Raw genomic sequence first — 9,484 nt, 5'->3', positions numbered from 1 at the left:
TTCATTCACTTTGAAACAGTGTCTGAACAAAGCCACGTAAACACTGAAAAATATGCAGCAATAATTAATAGTTTATCACAGGACTTTGAGAGCAGATTTCAAGATTTCAGAAAACACCAAGAGCTTTTCAGTATATTTGCTACTCCATTCTCAGTTGACGTCAACATGCTGCCTGCAAACCTGCAAATGGAATGCATAGAACTGCAGTCTGATATACAACTTAAAGAAAAAATTCTGCAAGTGTCCTTATTGGACTTTTATAAGTTGTACCTGCCTAAAGAAAAAATATCTGTCACTTTACAGACATGCCCTGTTCATGACATCTCTGTTGGGGAGTACGTACATTTGCGAGCAATTATTTTCTTGTATGAAGTATACAAAAAATAAAATCAGAACTAAAATTTCAGATGAGCATCTTGAAAATACTCTTTGCATCGCCACTTCTTCTTCTTTCGGCTTTTCCCGGCATAGCCGGCCTTAGGCATAGACCAACTAAGCGGCCACCTAGGGCGCCGCTTTAGTGGGGGCACTTGACCAGTATTTATTTGGTGTAGGTAGACCAGGATGGGGGCACTGGGTGGTGTGGTGGTGGGGTGCTGTTGTGCCCTCTGCCTAGGGCACCAGTTGACCTAAGGCCACTCCTGTTTCCCGGTTAGGGGTTGCCACAGAGGATCACCTGTCTGCTCATGATTGGCAGTGGAGTTTTACGATGTTGAGTTGCCAGCCCGGTGCCCAGCCTTCCACAGAAGGCACACACACACACACACACATGCACTCACACCTAAGGCCAATTTAGAATGTGCAATCCACCTACAACATGTCTTTGGGATGTGGGAGGAAACCGCACCCAGAGGAAACCCACACGACCACAGGGAGGACATGTAGACTTGGCACAGAAGGCACCCTACCCGAGGATCGAACTGGAGAACCTCTTGCTGTGAGGCAGCAACCCTAACCACTGCGCCACTGCAGCTGCCCTACACTTTGCATCACCACTACCTCTATCAAAACAGATATAGACACGCTGGTATCAGTGTTCACATTAAACAGGTTATGCTCATAATGTTTATTACACAAAAGAATAATCTTGATTTGACAGCCAGAACATCCCGATATGGACACTTTATGAAAGTATAACAAGAACTAGGACCAATATGTTTGAATTCTGCGAAGGTCTGTGCCTGGCTGCACCCTTGTGAACAGGTTTCATGAATAAACATTGCCACTACTAATAAAGTCAGTTATTTGTTGAAATTTGTGAAAAGTAACAAACACTTTATCGATGCTACACAGTGACGAAAAAGCAGAGACTTTTGCTGTGGATTACTTGACAGTGCCAGATGTAGTCATGCCTTGCATAATTTCAGGGACAGATTCCCAAGATATTATGTGATGTGCATTTCAAAAGGAGTGCTCAGTTTGATAATACCATTTAAGATGGCAAATAGAAATCTGTGGGAACCATCCACAAAGTGAAAATGTGTGTTTGGAGTACTGAAGGACAAAGAACTGTAGGTCTCATCATTCCTGCAAGCTGTGCATCACCACTGATAAACCTTCTTTCATCTTCAGACCAGCCTCACCAAATAGCAGTGCAACAGCAACAAATGTGGCAACAGCTTCATCCGCAGAGTATTCGGCACTTTATCGATGCTACAGATTGACAGAAAGCAGAGGTCCAATATCCCAGTAGTGACAACATACCTACTGCAATGGAACTGGAAACAAAAAAATACATCAGCACCTTGGATGACATATGGACATTAAGGACATGACAGAAGGCATGTCATGGACATCTTTACGAAACCAGCAAAATCTAGAGGTATGATCTTATACAAATGGAAGGCTTCCGTACTTGTTATTTTTTCTTGTTTTTGTTTTGCAAATAAACTAAGATGTTAGAGTTAACTGTTAGATTAAGAATTCGAATTAGAATGAGAATTTGAATTTTACGGCAAATATTAGGCATTTATTACATTTATTCATTGTTCAAATGCACCTACAGTACAGCCAGGAGGATGACTTTTGTCGCCAGCGGCAACGAAAGAGTTAACTATATGATATATTTTATATGTGGCCCCAAGACAATTTCTGTTCACTCAATGCTGTCCCAGCAAGCAAAAAGGTTGGACCCCCCTGAATTAAACAATCATTCAATAACAAGAATTAAATCGCATGCTTCCAATTGCAATCTTTATTGAGCCCAAAAGGCTCCAAAGTACCATATTTTAAAATGAAAAGTGTTTCCTTCCTTAAAAGATTTTCTTTCAAGGTGGTGCATTCACCTATACATACCTCAACCTTTTCTAACACACAACCCCTAAGAAATTCAGGGTTAGAGTGGTGAAAAGACATAAAATGACCCCTAAGGGGGCTATCCAACTTTTTGTTTCTTATATATGTTCCTGGAGATGCACCCTAAAACTCCTAAAAGTCTCCCCAATATAATACAAATTAAATGCACATTTTAAAGCGTAAATAATACTTTCAGTCTTGCACGTATATTCACCACTAGCCATAAACCTAGAACCATTAATGTATGGAAAAAATCAACCAATTGTTTACAAATAGAGCATTTACTACAAGGTTTGCTCCTCTACCAACTATGACATTCCTGCTTATACTGACATCTGGTGGAATAAAGTGGTTATGAATAACCATGTTGGACAAATTTCTAGCTCTTTTATAAGAGATATTCACATGGCTAGAGAACACTTCCCTCAAATCTGTATCCCGTAAAACCATAGGCCAAAATTGCCAAACTTTCTTGAACACTAAATCTGTAATTATATTAAATGTGGTCACAAAATAAATTTTATTTTTAGCTTTTTTGTCTGTTTTGTCTCCCAAAATCTGTGGATAGATGGTCCTATAATTAGACATATTTTTAGGCCTCTTATCCCAACCACTTGGAGAATTATTCCCATTTTTCTGATTAGTATTAATATTATTGTTCCCATATCTCATTTTGATGATTTTTTTTGCTTAGCCTCTGTCACAATATCTATGTCATAACCTCTACTAATGAACATCTGTTCAGCCTCCAATATTTCCTTATCAAATAAACAATCAGTACTACACAGCCTATTAATTCTCAAAAATTGGAGTCTTTCAAAATGTCTAAAATGTCTACATACTATCAAGTTGATAAGAGCTCTCCCCATTGTGAAAAACTGAGCAATTATTTAAAATGTTAGTAAAAGTTATCAGTTTGTGTAACATTCTGTAACTAGTAGTTACACTGCCTGGATGCGAAAAAAAGAAGACATTTGGAGAAAGTAAAACTCAACTAGAAAAGAAGAGAAAATTCTTCATGGAAAAAAAAATCTTGCAGCTCTTCAGCAAAAAGCAGTTTATCTTTCGGCTTCAGTACTGGAGATGGTGCCTAGTAGTTTAGAAGAAAACTGAATCAAATGCACTCAGAGGTCCGTAAAATAAATGAGGCACAGGAGGGATACATAAAAGTCAAATGAAAAGAGGCTGTAAAATAGAAGAAGCTTTATATAACCATTCAGATGAACTGATAAAACAGCAGAAATCAGAGATTTAAATGCATGAAATACTGGCAGAACATAAAGATTCTCAAGAAGAGTTGTTTCAAAATATAACAGTGTTAGAACAGAGCATGCAAAAAAATGGGATTTTCTTGGTATACCAGAGAAACTGAAAGAAATGTAGCGTATTACATTTATGAACATGCATATAAACAACTGGACTAGTGTTCCTCTGCAGGACTTGATAACTGGAAGGCACATCATGTATATGCAGCAAACTAACTTTAAAAATTGGCTTAGTTTCTGGTGTCATTCCAGGGGGATCCAATACCTGACAGCCTGGGAAGATATGATCGACAGACCACGATGCTTTGCCAGAAATGGCCTGCATCTGTCTCACATGGGCTTCAGGCTTCTGGCAAAGGCTCTTGCCTCCCCTATAGTGCCTTTTTTAGGAAAAGTGATGAAGTTAAAATTACCAACCTAAACATTTCAACAAAATGCAAATTAAAGGTCATGCTGCTAAAATAAAATACTAGGAGTCTAAATGTGAAACTGCACTCATTGCAAGCATTACTGACCCTGGAAAATGCTGACATCTGTGCAGTCACAGAAATCTGGCTCAAAGCTGTGGAGAGCACCCCAGTCTTAATTGGTTACTCATCCTATCATAGATTCAGACCCCAAACTGTGGACAGTAAAGCCAAAGGTGGTGGAGTTTCAATATACATTAAAGACATACACACCTCCAGGCTGGTCAAACAGTATGACGTACAAGAGACACTCCAGGTGCAGCTTTTAACAAGACCCCTATTCAAATCATAGCTAGCTACCAGCCCCCAAATCTGACTCAAGATGCCCAATCCACCTATTTGGACCTGTTTGAATCTATCAAGATTCAACCTTTTACCCTGATCCTGGGTGACTTTAACTTCCCAAACATAGATTGGAAGAACTACTCATGCCAAAACACAAATGCCCAGAGATTCCTTGATTTTGTCAATGCAAATGCCTTGGAACAGCTAACCAATACCCCCACAAGAGGTGATAATATCTTGGACTTGGTATTAACCAACATGAGTAACCATTGCAGCATCCCTATAGTATCATCTTCCTTGGTAAGATCCGACCACAAAGTGGTCAATTTCAAAAACCATCTCCCCAACCCCTCCTCTAGCTAGGATCAGACATAAAAACTTCTCCAAAGCTGATTATAGCCTCCTGAGAGATGGTATAAATAGCTTCACAGCCCCCTCCCCCTCTGTAGGAACTGGCACCAATATGTAAAACTACACTAAAGCACTATTTATTTATTTATTTACATTTGTTGACCGGGAGTGTCCGACTGGACGTAGGTCCATTTTCAGCGGAGGCCCGGGGAGAAAAGCGCCACAGTTAAAATAAACAGACAGTAGTTACATTGGATTACATAACGATTAACAATTTAACATAGCAATTACTTACAACATATTTACAGATGAAGAACATAGTACATCAGTAGACAACTAGAATCTTTATCTGTGAAGTACATAACAGACATTAACAAATGTTACAATAAGAAGTTCCTGCTGTATAATAAGTACTAGGCTTATGAGCATCTGAGCTTGCTATATTCAAGGAAGTTAGTGGAGTGGAAAGAAAGGTAGTGGTTGGATGGGGTGAGTGATATTAGAGTGGGAGTTGCAAGGGCATAGCCAGCATGTTTTTAGGTGCGCTTTTAGTAAAGTTTTGAAGTGGGTGCATGATGGTACGGAGGTAATTGTGGGTGGAAGGGAGTTCCATAATTTGGCTATGGTGTAAGAGAATAGTGCTTCACCAGCAGAGTTATTGGCTTTAGTGATCTGCAAGTGATTTTTGTTGCTGGATCTTAGTGGTCTGGTGGTGCGATAGGGTTGGAGTAGATTCTGTAGGGATGGGACATTTAGAGGATGATTTACTAGTTTGTGGGCAAGTGAGAGTTGATACCACTGAAGGAGGTGAGGGAGTTCAAGCCAGCCCAGTTCAGCAAGTGAGAGACAGTGGTGACTATGGTAGGATGCCCCTGTGGTGAATTTGGTGATTTTGTTGTAGCAGGTTTCTTGCTTGTTTAGATCGCATTGCCTTAGGTTGGTATATATTGGAGAGGCATAAAGTAGGGTGGATATGAGGTGGGAATTTGCTATTGAAATCTTTGCTGCTTTGGTGAGAAGTTGCTTATTTCTGTATAACGCTCCTAGTTTTTTGTGGACTTTTTTTATGGTCATGGATATGTGAATGTCAAATTTTAATTTATTGTCTATTTCCACTCCTAGTGGTGTTGTCTTTTGCTGTGATGTTAAAGTGAGAGTTGTTTTGAGTATGTTTGGTGGGTTGGAAGATGAGTAGTTTAGTTTTGTTTGGGTTGAGTATTAATTGGGCATGGGATAACCAAGTTTCAAAAGAGGAAAAAGCTTCCTGTGTGACTTTTTGCAGTTTGGGTACGGGACTAGACTGAGCAGATGATGGTTGAGTCATCTGCGTATTGTATGAGTGTGCCATGGTTGGTGGCAGAGGCTTGATTATTGGTGTAAACAGAGAAGAGTAGAGGTCCAAGGATGGATCCTTGGGGAACCCCTTTGGAGACAGGTAGTTGGGGAGATATGTCATTCTGCCATACAACGGATTGTTGGCAGTCAGACAGGTAACTCTGAAACCAGTTGGTGACTGATTGAGAGAAGGATAGGTTACTGAGGTCAGAGATAAGTTGTTTGTGTGGGACCATGTCAAATGCTTTAGATAGGTCTAGGAAAGTAGCAGAAGAGAGATAGCCATTGTTTTTATGCTGAAGGATAGTGTTAGTAAAGGAGAGTAAAGCAGTGGTGGTGCTATGGTTTGGTCGGAAACCATGCTGAGTACTGGAAAGGAGGTTGTTATCAAGGAGGTAGTCTGAGACCTGAGAGTGTATGCATCTCTCTAGTATTTTGGAGAGTTGAGAGAGAATAGCTATGGGGCGGTAATTGGTTAGTTCTGTGGAGGGTCCGCCTTTGTGGAAGGGAATTATATGTGATACTTTCCACAGTGTGGGAACATAACTTTCTGACAAAGATCGGTTAATCAAGATGGATACTGGGTAGGCCAGAGCATCAGCTGAGATTTGTAGGTATTCACTTGGGAGGTTGTCTGCTGCTAATTTGGTGGGTTTAAGTTTAGTTAAGAGTTTTTTTATGTTGGAGGTAAGTACAGAAGAAAAAGAGGAGGCAGTGGGGAGATTACTAGTTGAAGGTGTGGGTTGGAGGGGAGGGGGGTTGTGTTGTTTAGCTAGTGATAGTATGATATTATATGAGCATTTATATAGATGCATGGAATCAGGAATACCCTACAGGACCAAATCATCCTCCACAAGGAAGAGTAAACCTGTCTGGTGGACATCTGCAATAAATAAACTCTTTAACAAAAGGAAAGAAATTGCTGTCCAAGACCAAGAAGGAGCAGGTGCCCAATTGGAAGCAATGTCTCCTTAGCCTGAACAAGCAAATAAGAGCACTAGTGAAATCCTCCAAAGCAAACTTCGAGCCCAAATTGGCCACATCTACTAGAGACAATCATAAGGCCTTCTTCACATATGTCTGTAACCTCAAAGGAAGCACACAGACCTGTTCAGAACAGGTGGTCAAGGACACCACATATACAAATGACGTTGATATAGCAAACTTGTTGTCTGACAGATTCAGTGAAACCGTTACCACTCTGTCCCCCCATCAGTAAATCAGAACATCCCCAGTACCTGCCCCCTTCCCCTTATATCTAGAGAACAGGTCATCCCTGCTCTCTCAAAGGCAAAACATACAGCCTCGATGGGACCTGATAACGTCCTAGGCTGCATCCTACATGAACGCAGGCAGGAACTTGCAGCACCTTTAGGCACCCTATTCAACCAAAGCCTGAGTACTGACTTCATCCTAGCTGAGTGGAGGGCAGCCACTGTCATCCCTTTACACAAAGGTGGAGCATCCACCAATTCTGGAAATTATAGACCCATCAGCCTAACTAGCCTGATCTGCAAGGCCATGGAATGGATTATCATGGACCTCATTAATAAGGACATTGGCAACTTCCAAACACTTGATCCCATGCAGTTTGGCTTCATCAAGGGGAGGTCATGTCTCCTAAATTTGGTCACCTTGTTTGAGACAGTCTCCAAAGCCGTGGATGAGGGGAAGACAGTGCACACCGTCTGCCTTGACCTGGCCAAAGCATTTAACACTTTTCCCCATTTGGCATAATAGATAAGCTCTCTCAACTAGGCATCAATCTATATGTTACCAGATGGGTAGCAAACTGGCTCACTGATAGAACCCACGTAGTCAAAATAGGGGAAGCCACCTCAAGCAGTAGACCCGTAACAAGCAGCGTACCCCAGGGTTTGGTCTTAGGGTCTCTGTTATTTGGGATATATTTTTCTGAGGTGCAGGCCAAAACCAGTGGACTATGACTGACCAAGTTTGCAAGGCTCCCTGAGACAGTGGGGTCCTATGGGCCAAATTGGCCCAAATGGCCTAAGGCTGGCCCTGAATGAACCAATAAGCTGCAGGATACTTTCCTTCTCAATCATCTGACAATACCAAAACCTATAGAGATACTTTGCCAGTAAAACCTTTTCCATTCTTCGAAAAGAAAATTCTTGAGTGATAGAAAAAGCCCAGGAGTGGAAGACAACAGTCAGGAGTACCTTGGATTTGAATCAGAGACCAGTGTAAGGAGATGAAGATGATCAGGAAGAAGTCCAGCAATAAAGTCAAAATAATGAATAAATGGGAGAATTGAAAGACATCAAACTCATTAAATGTAGTTTAAACAATTGAGCTATGTTTCTGCAGGAAGAGGCTGAAAAAGACTGGAACTTTGTTGACTGTATTAAACTGGTAGGATAACTGCAAAGTATAACCCCCACAAGGAATTGAAGGGACTGAGGAAATAACTGTAAATAAAACAGTTTTTATTCTTATCACCTGTAGAAGAATTCCATGATGCTAATTGCATGTTACAATAGATAGCAGTTTTGTATAGTATGCAGTCAGAGGTATATTAAATGTGAGGGTAGGTGTAGTGATAGAAAAGAAAGAAAGATTGTTTGTTTAATTGTCCAGGTATTACACTGTAAGAAGACAAGAAAAGCTGGAAAGAATCATGTTAAGGGCAGTGACACATAAGGGAGGGGAACACCCAATGGGGGATTAGGGTGGGTGTGGAATTCTGTATCACATTATCTCTGTGATACTCAGGAGAAGCTCAGACAATACCTTGATCACTCTCTCCACTAGACCTCTCCTGTAGTGGTGATGGTAGGGACAGGCAATGATGGGATTCCTTAGCCACAAGTGGGCAGTTTCTAGGAGGCTGATGTGGGCTTCCAGCTGCTGGTCTAACAGATCTCCCTCCACCTCTCCCAACTTTCTGCATGTAATATACTCCTCACCCACAGCAGTTTTAATTCAGGGAATAATGGCATTCCTGTCCAGTGATCTACCACCAGGGGTGGCAGAGGTGGCCTCCTGGCAACCCCTGCTGCACTCACTGGGGATGCAGGCCAAGTTATAGGTTGGGTACATGCAAGGGATGGCTGGGCCTGCTGGGAGGGTGGAGACTGGGGCTGCACCACTGGCATAGCCATGGTACCTGCTGTATGAAATGCAGACATAAACGGTAATAAATAAAACAACAAATAGAAAATAAGTATAATAAAATGATAGCAACAAAAGGATGGAGGAGAGACAGAGAGAGGGAGAAGTAAACACGTACAGAAGACACATATATGTTATTATATGAAGCAGAACATCAAATGGATACATACTACTAAAGCAACAAAGCTATATATCTGTGCAGTGCCACTAACTGCCTACATGTTGCATGTAAGTGGCTCTATCCTATAATGTACTAACCAAAAAAGGGGGCACAAGTAGTATTCCTGATGTGTGTGTGTGTGTGTGTGTGTGTGTGTGTGTGTGTGTGTGTGTGTGTGTGTGTGTGTGTCA

This window comes from Protopterus annectens, chromosome 8.part0 (assembly GCF_019279795.1).
Source record: "Protopterus annectens isolate FY-2018-M chromosome 8.part0, PAN1.0, whole genome shotgun sequence".
NCBI lineage: Eukaryota > Metazoa > Chordata > Ceratodontiformes > Protopteridae > Protopterus > Protopterus annectens.
The sequence above is the reverse complement of the archived record's forward strand: the minus strand, read 5'-3'. Positions refer to the sequence as shown.